The sequence below is a fragment of the Canis lupus genome (genome assembly GCF_048164855.1).
Source record: "Canis lupus baileyi chromosome 16 unlocalized genomic scaffold, mCanLup2.hap1 SUPER_16_unloc_3, whole genome shotgun sequence".
Classification (NCBI taxonomy): Eukaryota; Metazoa; Chordata; class Mammalia; order Carnivora; family Canidae; genus Canis; species Canis lupus.
In genome coordinates, this window is record NW_027326430.1 from 892,922 (window position 1) to 905,492 (window position 12,571).

General features: G+C 38.6%; 1 long non-coding RNA gene across 5 annotated transcripts in view; it reads left to right on the forward strand.

Annotated features, from left to right (window-relative positions):
• LOC140629555 (uncharacterized) overlaps nucleotides 1-12,571 on the forward strand; it is a 570,920-nt gene that overhangs the window by 539,302 nt on the left and 19,047 nt on the right. For 3 of the 5 annotated variants that reach the window (XR_012027409.1, XR_012027410.1, XR_012027408.1), the window contains one exon: nucleotides 2,392-2,706. This is a non-coding gene — a long non-coding RNA (uncharacterized lncRNA). Of the gene's footprint in view, nucleotides 1-2,391; nucleotides 2,707-6,984; nucleotides 7,161-12,571 lie in introns of those variants that run through there. The other 2 variants (XR_012027406.1, XR_012027407.1) reach the window with 2 other exon arrangements.

Consider the following 12,571-nt stretch of genomic DNA (forward strand, 5'->3'; position numbering starts at 1 on the left):
TTTGTTTTCAGAGGAGACAAACTACCCTCAGATCTGAGTCCACAGAGAGCTGCAGCAATGGCTCCAGTATGAAATGGTCTGAAAAGATGGGTGAGGTCAGAGAGAGATTAGATGCAGGGAAGTAGTTTTTAGTAAGAGTGGCATTTCAAAAGCACTGCGGAAATAGCATTTTATTTGATTATAGAGTTAGGGAAAACTGGTTAAAATATGAATAAAACTTAAGTTACATAAAGTTAAGTCCCAGGTGAAATAATAATTTAAATGGTAGAAAACAAAAATACTAAAGGATTAGAAGAAAATACAGGTGAGTAGTTTTGTTTGTTTGATTGGTTGCTTGTTTTAGTTTTTGTTTTTTGACAATTTGAGGGATGGAAAAGATTCTGTTGCCATAATATTTAAGGCTAAAAGCAACATAGGAAAATACTACAACTAATTTTTTGAAGTTTTTAGAAAGTTAATCCAAAATAGCTTTGCTCTTCAAAAGTTGCTTTCTTCCTCCAACTAAACAGTTTTATTAAATTAAATAAACATATCTGAAGTTTGACTAGTTAGTTGCCAAATACTCATATCCACTCTCTGCTCTAATATACTGTATTTAATATTGTGTATACAGCACTTAGTAACTTAAGAGCCTATGATCAAAGAGAGATCTAGACCACCCTTAAATGTATATCTAAAATCTAGATGAAATTTTTTAAGATCAAAGATTTATACTCAGAATCTATTAGAGGTGTGGATCTGTAAATGAAATATTAGAGAAATTTAAGAGTAAAGTATTCCCTTCTTAATTTCACTACTATTTGAAAATTTTTAAAGATTTTATTTGTTTATTTATTTGAGAGAAAGTGAGAGAGCACTAGCAAGGAAAGCAGCAGAAGCAGGCTCCCTGCCCAGCAGGATGAAGCTGGGCTCCATCTGGGGCTTCATGGAGGGAGCTGCATCCAGGGCTGAATCCCAGGCTCTATCCTGGGCTCCATCCCAGGACCCTGGGATCATGACCTGAGCCAAAGGCAGATGCTTAACCCACTGAGCCATCCAGGTGCCCCCAATTTTTTTTTAATACAGTTATTTAAGACATATCTTTTTTTGTTACAATTGGAGAACCTATGATGTAGTGGTGATGCCCACATTTGTAAAAATGAATAAAATAATTTGGAGAATTTAAGCAATTCATCAAATACTTATTGTAACCACCAGGGTCTTGCATCCGTGCCTAATCATGTGCCATCAGAGAAGCATCCTTTTGGTCAAAGCGATAAGCATATTTGATTATTTCTATACTTAGCTTTTATAATTTGATACAATTTATATATTCAGAAGGTGGCTAGCTTAACACAGGGTAGGATAGGTGTGTTATTAGGCACTTCCATGAATGAACCATTTGCAACATACTCTCAACTGAACAATGAATTTGAATTTTTTTTAAAATTCAGATTCAAATAATTTTTTCAACTTCTCTCTATTACAATCTCACTTTTACAATTAGTGGGAAATGGACAAAATCCTCTGAGATGTTTTAAGTGGCAGACTGAGATCTCAACTAGCAAAACAACTTTAAACTGTGTCATTTGTCAGAAGAATGCTGGGTAGAAGAGAAATAGTCCTCACCATGGAAGCCTACGATTGAGGAATTCCTCCAAATAATGTATACCTGGAAGCCTGTTCATTTCCTTAGTGTCTTTCCTCATTCACCTAGTTTTTGTGACCATATTTTTCTGAAATGAATTTCATACTAACTGGGACCAAATGTTTCCATTTGTGTTTTGTCACTGACCTGCTTTTGATCTACTTTGAGTACTAGCGAACACATTTGATGAATTCCAAAACAACTGAGAAATTAGGTGAGGAAAAACATCGGCCACAAATTGATTATCTAGTGCAGCATAAACCCAAAGAAACTCACTTTTTTAAATTTTCCAGGTTTGGGACATTAGGGAAACATGGTATTAGGCAGAATTTGTGATGCTTTTCTCCATGGACCATGAAGGGGAATATCATGAAGGGGAAATGATCAACAGCTAGAATTTGTACTGGCTTGTGTGCTTCTTTTTCCTTTCAGCTTGTCATGTTCTTTATAATTTTTTTTAGTTTAATAATATGCAAAGCCTTGAATGTGCAATGCTCTCATACTTTCCACTGAGCTTCAAAGAAAGAAAGCAGAATGAAGCTTGTTGTAAACTTTTATTTCCATTTTCTGCTTTATGTAACCTTATTTTAGTAGCTCCAGTAAAATGTAACCACATTAACCAACACTTAATTTGGACTCAATGACGAAAGAAAGCCAAAAATAGCTTAGAAACAAACAAAAATTTGCAAAGTGTATGTCTGCCACTACATCAGATGCTGTCAAGTCGTAATTTTTTTTTTTGGTTTTTTTTTTTTTTTTGGCAGGAAAAAGAGCAAAGAGAAGATGATTGAAACTCATCGATAGATGTATTTGGGCACGCGAGCTTAATTATTCTCTCCCCTCTCTGCTGTGGTAGTCGTTATGTAAAGTTATGAAATAAAATGAAATGTGATTCTTTGTCTAATTCAAATTAGCTACATTATTACTAGTCACTTCTGCTTTCATGTGAGGTTAATTATATGTTCAATTTATTAAAAGTCATGGGGTTTTGCATAAATTAATGAAAGTATAATAGTATACTTTGTATAATGTCTGAACATACTGTGAGAGTTTGATAATAAAGGTGATGGTGGGCTAAATTCAGTGTTCTTTATTTATTTTTTTTTAATTCAGTGTTATTTAAACTATAATCAGCACCTGTGTTTTCTTTGTACCCATTTATCAATCAACAACTGAATCGATTGTGAGCCACTACAAAATACTTTGATGTCTTACAGCATACGAAATAACTTTAGATCAATTCTTTTGTCTGATCCTAACAGTTGTTCATGGCATGTGGTATTTCAAAGCATGTTAGGGATAGAGCTGGGGATTGATTGTTGATCTGTGACTCCAGATCCAGAGCATTTCTAGAATATCCAAATACACTACATGTTTACATTATATAAAATACGCATTGTTGCCTATTACCTATTTAAATCTGTATGGTTGATAACTACATTTACTTAAAATAATATCCTGGGATTTTAGCAAATTAATGAAGAACTAATATGTTAACTAGGTCCAGGACCTAGTTAAAGTAGGATGTGTATTTCCGCTCTAATTATGTATTGTTCTGTATAGTTTTTGGTAGGACGAACTTACTAACAACTTAGTGGTTTAAAATAATAACCACTTTATTTATCTGCCACAATTCTGCCTTTTGATCAGTGCTTTGGAAGCGTAGCTCATGTTCTTCAGTGGCATAGGTAGGGGTGGGGGTTGTGGGGGTGGCTTAAGGCTACATTCCCAAGCAGGCTAACTCACATGGCTGGAAGGTTGATGATGATGGTTTGCTGGAACGCAGATGTATGGGTTGGCCAGTAGCCTTGGTTCACACTTCTGCCTAGATTTCTTGATTCTTCCCCTGCTGTCCCCCCCACCCCCAGGCCTCTCTGTGTGGTTAGCTTGGGTTTCCTTATAGGACTGGGTTCTCAGGGTAGTTAACTTCCAAAAGGGCCAGAGCAAAACTTCCTAAGCTTTAGGCTCAGAATTGGCACAGTGTCACTTCTACTGGTTAATATGATTCACTGGGCCAACCCATATTTGAGGGGGAGAGGACAACGTGAGGGTGAGCATGTCGGGAAGTGTGTTTCACTGGAAGCCATCGACGTATCATACAGAAACTTGCGCATAAATGTTCATAGCTTTATCCATCCCAGTTTTACTCTGGAAACTATCCAGATGTCCTTCAGTGGATGAATAGCTAAGCAAACTGTGGTGAACCCATACTATTGAATCCTACTCAGCAATAAAAAGGAGTAAGTGCAAGAACTTGTATTAATCTCAAGGAAATAATTCGGAGGGGAAGAAAAAGCACAAATCTCAGGATATACACTGCATGATTCCATGCATACAACATCTGTGAAGAATAGATTAATTGTTGCCTGGGGTTAGGAATGGGAGGTGTAGGTGTAACTATAAATAAGTTATTGCAGAAAGCTTTGTGATGATGCTATAATTGAGCACCTTGATTTCGGTGGCAGCAAGAGAAACTATACATGTGATAAGATTGCGCAGAGCTATACACACATACACATGAGTGGGTAAGTCTAAAATATGTTGTGTGGATTGTACCAATGTCAATGTCTTAGTTGTGATACTGAATTCTAGTTGCACAAGGTGTGGCCATTGGTGGAGCTGGGTGGAAGGCACATAAGAGCTCCTTGTACATTTCTTTGTGATTTCCTGTAAAGCTTTAATTATTTTAAAATTGAAAGTAAAGAGGAAGAAGAAGACCACCCTTGGGTTTGGAAAGCAGTGAGGGGAGTTTATGCAGTCAAAGGACTTTGACTCAACCCTTGGCACGTGTTTTATAATGTGCCAGGATTTTGTTCCTAGTCAGGTATGGTGAGGCCAAGAGATCAGAAGATGGTTATTGGTGAAAAGATAGTTTGTTACTCACAGTTCCCCAGATGAGGGAACAAGCATCACTCTACATGGACTGTGAGGGAAGCAAGAATTTTCTGTTCCCTCAAGGTCTGAAACGATTGGAAAAGAGAGGACTTTGATCAAACAGGCCTCGCAAGCTTCCTCCCTATTAACCCTGCCTAGCTTACAACCCAATGTAGTTGTCCATGGTGATAGCTCCGATGATAGTTCCATTCCTGGAGCAGGTCTTCTATATAAATTATTTTAGGCATTTGAGGGGCAGGTTAAGTGCTTTTCCTAAATCTCCTGGGTTTTGATTGCTTTTTAACTCAAAATAATTTTCATGACAAAGTGACCCATTGTGAGGCAGCCTGCCCTTGGCTGCTACAGGTCCACACAGGAAAGTACCAAGGTCAGTCTGGAGGCTGAGGGAGTATAGAGAAAGTGTGGACCAGAGCTTTTATTGTGAGTTTAGCAGGAAGGAAGGAGTGAGGCAAGGTAAGCAGCTGAACAGGTTTAGGATTGGACCGTTTGAAACAACTTCTGGCCGACTCTGGCCTATAGAGGTGGTCTCAAGTTGTTCCAAACCTGGCCCTGAGGTGATTAAAAGCAGAAAGAACAATAGCTTGGTCAGTGAGAAGTTGACAAAGAAGGTGATTGAACTCTGAATTGTCTGGTTTGCATCTCAAAACTGTGCTCAAGGGCAAGTTGATTGAGGTCTCTAGGAATTAGCTGACCCTGGAAGTCCAGTCTCTTCCCTCCTGGGGTTTGTAAGGTTCCAAGATGTGAAAGCATCCTAAAATAGAGAAAATCAAAAAACATGATTATTACGGTATACCACTTCTTAACAGTTGTACCAGCACAGTGTGATTTGGCAGTTTGAGCCTCAGTTTCTCCCTCTTTATAATTTGGATAATAATTATAATGCTTAACTCATAACATTACCAGGACAGACAAGAAGAGTCTACATCAAGCCCTTAACAATGGTGCCTCGCATCTACTAAGCACTCAATGAAATACGCTAATAATATGCAGGCTTGGACTCCTCACAAAGCACTATTTGGTACAGTGATGGGTGGATTTGGAGGTTTCAATAAATCTTTACCCAAATAATCTATGTAATAGTAACTAATGTCATATATAGAAATCTGTCCTCCTGAAGCAAAGATCTTTTACTCTATCCCATTTTCGGTTATGTTATTTATACTGAATTCCAGGATAAACGCCAAAGGGGAATACATTTTTGTAGCTAAGAAACTCTCAGTACTATGATAGGCTATAATGTGTATATAAGACAGTTATTCCACTGATGGAAACTGATCTGGAAATTGCATGAAGCACAATAAAAATGGATATTCTGACTTTGAACATCAAAGCCCTATGGTTTCTTCTGTGGCAAGTGCTAGCTCCAATCCACTCTCTATTTCTAAGAAATAGGTGATTTTCAGGGGCAGTACACTCAGGTTGCACACAAAAACCCGGTTATATTCAAAGGTTTAGCTCATTTTCTTTGCATGAACATAAATCCTGTTTTGTCAGCTAGAGAGGGTTAAAAGTCAATTGGTAAATGGATGGCTTCACCATTGATCTGTAGGACTTCATGGGGGCATCCAGCTAACTATGGCACCCCTCACCACTTCATAAATTAAAAACAATCCATAAATAACTTACTCCATAGTAGGTGGAAGAATGACATTTCAGGAGGCGTGGGGATGGCAAAGAAGGGGCATTTCCCTAAAAAAATGAAAGAGGCCCCTTGAAAGATCTCATAAGCATCACTTAATTTCAGTGAATATGACAAGCTGAACACAGGCCTGATAAACCCCCAAAACTATATAAATTGCCCAAGAAAATTAAGATACAAGTGATCCACTTACATAAGATCTGAAGTCAGGTAACTTTACAACTGCACTATATTTTCTGCAATATGATATGCAATTAATTCTTCCTTAAATAAACAAACTGATTAAAATTTCATTATGCTGACATCTCACAATAAGCCTGGATCCAGCGAGCCCCTTTCTTTTTGCTTATGTAAGCCTTTATAATTAATTCTGGATTTATGTCATTTGCTGGTCAATGTTACAGTCACCTTTCTAACTATTTAAGCAATTCGAAAGCTGTCGGAGCTCACAGGAGCCACTGAAGCCATGGGTGATGGCTCCCAGTTTTAATCTAATCCTTATTTGGTGAAGTTTTATTTCCCCCGTGCTGTGGCATTTTCTTTTAGCCAAGCAATTAAACGTTAATGTCCTCACTTTTTGCACCACGGTAATTCCATGATTCGATTTTTAGCCAGACAGAGGTGGCAGCATAATTTTGTCTAATTCACAGCCTACTAACACATTTTACCATTTAATTAGTGGTTTTTTTCCCCCCCATTTCAGCCCCCAAAACTATTTTGTCATAGTTGATAAATTTAAACTCTTAGGTTATACAAAGATCCTAAGAATTGTCCGCGTCATTCGGTGACCCTCACTTGTGTCGTTACTTCCTTCTCTGAGCAGGTGTTGGCTGGGCTCCAGGAAGGCCTTTCAGTGCCACACGTGGAAGGGGCTACTGGAGGGTGCATCTCCGAGAAAGCAGGAGACTCTTGAGGACCTGGTGGTACCATTTCCCATCAACCAGGTAATATGCGAAGGGGAGTCAGAGTCAAAGCCTCACTCTGCACTTGGCACTTGAGGTGAGCTGGCGTTCCCTTTCACACTTGAACATGTGGAATTTACACCAGTTTTTAGATTTGTTCATATACATAGATGTTTTAAGAGTGGCCTCTTGAGGATTGATCTTAAATGGTATCATCACAGAAAAGAAGGGTAGTGAGAGTGTTAGCTAACAACAGGGTATCATAACCTTGCCACATGTAAGTGTATCAGGTCAACACCTTGTGTGACTTCAGTCTACACAATGTTCTATGTCAACTGCATTGCTCAATGACGCCAGGAAGAAAAAACAACAACAAAAAAACAAAACCAAGAGTGGCCTCTCTATGGAAACCAAATAAAATCAAATAAATCATAAGCATGTAATTGGCACTTTTATCTCCCAGAGGTAGGGCATTTTTATGAAGTCTTATCTCACAAAGATTTCTTCTCTGGACCTCTCTCTAGTTCCTCCTTGTCGACACAGGTTACAGCCCACTTTGAGGGTCGGACTAGTTTTCTGGGTTTGTGAGGTCTCGCAGAGAGATACTTCTTTTCTCTGAAAAATTTCCTTGCTTCTGATGTGGACGTTCCATTTTCTTAGCTAGAGATAGAGATTTGTGTGTGTGTGTATGTGTGTCTGTGTATGACTATTCATTGCACCAGTGTATCATTTAATCCTAAAACAAGTTATAAAGTCTTCCAGGGTGAGAGCCAGACATTTTCTGTTTGATTTTTTTTTTCTTTAGTCTTTCACTGTGCATAAATTATGTAGGCTAGGAATTCACGATACAGCCAGAGGGAGCTATGTTCTATTCATTATTTATTCTGATCTCACTGTGTTCTAAGAAAGGTTTCAAGGTGGCGTCCAAGGCAGTGTATCTGAACCTGAATAATAAATTATCTTGTAACAAATGGCCTTGCACTGTACACTCACATGATGGTTTTATATCGTTTTCATTCTGTTTAACCTCACGTCAATTCTGTGCACTAAGAAGCTATATGTCACTGCTCTACAGGTTAGGGAAAAGCAGCTCATGCTTGAAGTCCTGAGTTCCCCCTTTTCTACTGGATGCCTCTCATCCCTGAGGAAGAGTAGTTTTCTTTTTCCCTGACCCAGTGCATTAATCACTCATCTTCGAGACCGTTTAATGATACGCTGAAACTGATTATTTGGGAAAGCAAACAGATTGATATTGGTGTCACGGTTACAGAAAAGTGGATCGGTCACATGTCTTATTAAACGCTAACCCACAAAATTCCCAGTGAATTCCCTTTTGAATTGCATATGGATTGAGGGGAGATGATATTTTTAATGGGGGGAAAACAAATAGAAAATCAAATTCTGCAAAGATTGTTCAGTTGCTTTCAATATGAACGGACGCTTCTCTGTTCTGGGGCTGTGCTTGGGATTAAAGCAGGTTGATGACAACCAAGAATTTCCGAGCCCCCAGAAAGAGCCGTAAAGCAAAAATAGGTCTACCCCAAATGGGAACTTAGAAAGGATTTATTAAGTAGCTTAACTTTGTTTACATGGATAAATGAGCCTTTCTAGAAAAAAGTTGTGTCTTTTTTTTTTTTTTTTTTTTAACTCAGATTCTAAGCGAGCCAGCTGCAGATGCCTTTGGGATTTTTGCAGTGTCATTATGAGAAACCGTCTGTCTAGCTTTCTTTCAAAATCTCCCGAGCTCTATCCAGGTGTTGAGATTTCAGGATGTGCCCTTCCTACCATCAGCTGCGCAGGATGGACTCACCCAATGTCAGCACCTCGTGCAAGAGAGAAGGCTCTCTTTGTATACTTCCTCAAGGCACCTCAGTGTAGCTGTCTCATTCTGTTTCAAATTAACATCAGTGGTCATTTCCGCTGGTTATGCTGTGTAAAAGGAACTCTATATCCTTCAACTGTTCTCCATTTGCAGGGCACCATGGGAGGCTGTTAAGATATGCAAATTGTGTTGTCTCAGTGTGCTCTCCTGGGTCATTATTCCCCCCTTCCTTTTAGGAAATCTAAAAGAACATGTTAGAGTTTGGCTCTTAATTCTGGAGGAAAAAGAAGAGTGACTGGGTTCTGCCCATGAATCTTCTCTTGAGGACTGATTTTCTCTAACAAGATTGAATGCTACACTTTTGGGCATATTGCAGGGACCAGTGAAATTGCATGGTGCAATCACTAACGCGGTCCTTATATACACTGAGAAGCGGTCACTATTGTAGGTCGTTTTGCCAATTATTTTTCTAGAAATAAAATTTCCCCAGAGAATGAATTCTGCAGAAATGATCTGTAATTAGTTTTAAGCCGCGTCGTCAATAATCGAGTCTTTATCTCTGTGGCCTAATAGTTAAGGATATGGTAGGCACAAGGCTGCCCGAGTTCAGATGCTCACTTCCATTGGCTATGTGATCTATGTTGCTTAAAATCTCTAAGTTTTGGCAGCTTCATTTTTAAAATCAAGATTATAATGGAGTGCCTGCGTGGCTCACTTGCTAAATCTCGGCCTTCAGCTCATGTCATGATCCTGGGGTCCTGGGATCCAGCCCCATGTTTCTTTCCCTCCCTCTCCCTGCCACTCCTCCTGCTTGTGCTCTACTCTCTGTCAAATAAATAAATACAATCTTTAAAAAAAAAAAGATTATAATACCTAGCTCATGCTCTGTCATAAGATAATGTTCCTGTCATATGATCATCATTCATTCTAGGAAAAGCTAATATTGTTATTGTTATTTAATTGCTTTGAGGAAAATAATTGGTCTGTTGAATATTGCTCAACCCGCGCCTTATTTGAGGATTTTTAATGACACATTTCTGCATCATGGATCTGATTGCGGCTGAATTTACTGCATCCACCTGTTAAATATAATCAGTAGAGAATTTAACAATAACTTTCTTATAGTAATTAAGCCCACACAGTAATCCTGTTTTTAGCATTGTGGAAGTAGAAGAAAACGTGATACAGACTCTAGCAAATGGCCTCTTTATAAGGTATAGTTCTAATTTAAGTACTCTGTAATAGGTCACTAGTGCAGTGTGACAGTGAATTTTCCACCATAGCCCTATGCGTGTCTCCCCAACCCCATCATTTCTCCTCATCCCCTCTTACACCTGACAGTAGCCCCACCTCTTCCCCATCCTTTTTAATAAAATCCAAATTGCCCAAACAGTGGCTGTTAATTCATAGGAACAATTCTTCCTTCTGATAGGACCATCCTTGACCAACCATTCCAGAAAATTGTTCCTGGAAGGCACCACCTGCCCTACAGAAGGTTCTGGCCTCCTTTCCCAAGTTAGAACGCTCCTTTGGAGCCCTCTCAGACCTGATGTTTTGAAAGGAAGGCATATTCATGGTGCCTTTGTTGATTTTTCTCACACAGTAGCTTTCCTTTTTTTAGTATTTTTCCTTTTTTCTCACCTTAAGAAGTATTTCTCACAAATGGCAGCATATCTTTTTTTTTTTTTAATCACCTGTCATCATTTTGAAAGTAACCATTTGAAAGAACAATGACAAATTACAATCACTGGTAAGAAAGCAAACTATTTCAAACGTTCCATAAATTCGGGATAGGGTTCAGGACATGCTACCCCAAAATATGGCACCTTGGCATATTGAATATTTCAAGTTGAAGGTGTTTGAAAAAATGGCAGAAACAGGCAGGTTACTCTGACCTCCTTGCCTGCTTGCTTTTCTGTCCTGAAGCAGGTCATAAAACATTCATGAGAGAGGTGCCACCCTATATCCCCAGGAAAGGAGCATCCTTATCTCTGAGAACAAAGGGATCTCAAGCAGAATTTGAACAAAAGGCCTCACTGACTTTTCCCCAGTTTACTACCATTACTTCATACTCCTTAACCTGTATTTCTCTAGAACTTCCACTCATCACACCTAGCATTTAAAGTGCACAGGTCTTAATGTTTCTTTGGGGTCTTCATTTCCTTATGGAGGCTCCAGGTCACATAAAACTTAAATAAATATGTATGCTTTTAAAAAAAAATGTTAAACTGTCTTTGTCAGTTTAATTTGCACACCCAGCCAGGAAGCAACCCTAAGAAGGTTGAGGAAAATGTTTCCTCCTCTACATCAGCTTGGATTTAGAGTGTGGGAGATGCCCAGTTTAGAATGAATTTCTAGAAGCCCTTACAACAAAATCTCTCAGTTGGTTAAATGTTTCCATTAAAAGTCAAGTAACTGCTGGCACTCTTTTCAGATATTATAAAAAGGTCCAATATGGAATCAAAACAGGTAAACAGAATCATAGCTTCCCTAGGAGAGACTCAGAGATATCGTAAGTTAAAGGAACTATAAACCAGGGATCATCAAACTAAGATCTGATGCCAAATTCAGCTGGCCTCCTGTTTATTTTGCCTAGGAGTTAAGGATGGTTTTTACATTTTTAAATGGTTGAGAAAAAACATGAAAAGAAGAATTATGTTTTGTGACATGTACATATTCCATGAAATTCAAAATTTAATAACCATAAATAAAGTTGTATTGGAAACAGCCACACCCATTTGTTTGCCCATAGTCAGTCTGCTTTGGACTTGCAAGAGCAGAGCTAAGTAGTTGGGAAAAAGACCACTGGTTCTCAATACCAAACATCTTGACTACCTGGTCTTTCATAAAAAAGGTTGGCGGACTCCAATTACAGACCATTGGAATTAGATGGCCATTAGAGTCCAATTTTCAAAGCTCATTTTCATCTCTTGGTTTAGATGACATAAGAAATTGCTTATATTACAGAGTTAAGGAAATAAAAGTATCATGGGAATTATATACAGTGTAATGTTGATCATGTAAAATCACAATTACTAAATTACTTAAAAAAGAAATGTGCTGGGCAGCCTGGGTGGCTCAGCTGTTTAGTGCTGCCTTCAGCCCAGGGTGTGGTCCTGGAAACCCAGAATCTAGTCCCAAATCAGGCTCCCTGCATGCAGCCTGCTTCTCTCTCTGCCTGTGTCTCTGCCTCTGTGTGTGTGTGTGTCTCTCATGAATAAATAAATAAAAATTTTTAAAAATGGGTAGGAAATATCAGAAAGGGAGACAGAACTTGCAAGACTCCTAACTCTGGGAAACGAACTAGGGGTGGTGAAAGGGGAGGAGGGCGGGGGATGGGGGTGACTTGGTGGCGGGCACTGAGGGAGGCACTTGACGGGATGAGCACTGGGTGTTATTCTGTATGTTGGCAAATTGAACACCAATAAAAATAAATTTATTATTAAAAAATAAAAAATGCACTTTAATATTAACAGTACTTAACTTCAGATTGAAATTACACACATTCTGTCCCCTGATTTTCTCTGCTCTTTTGGGATGTCTACAAACTAGAAAATCAGAAGAAATTAATGAAAACAGTTTTAAATGGAGCTAATTTGTATGACAATCTGTTAAAGTGTTTCTACACTTTGGTTCTGGTACATTAAACAAGGGACATATTTCAGAACTATATCCTTCTAATTAAG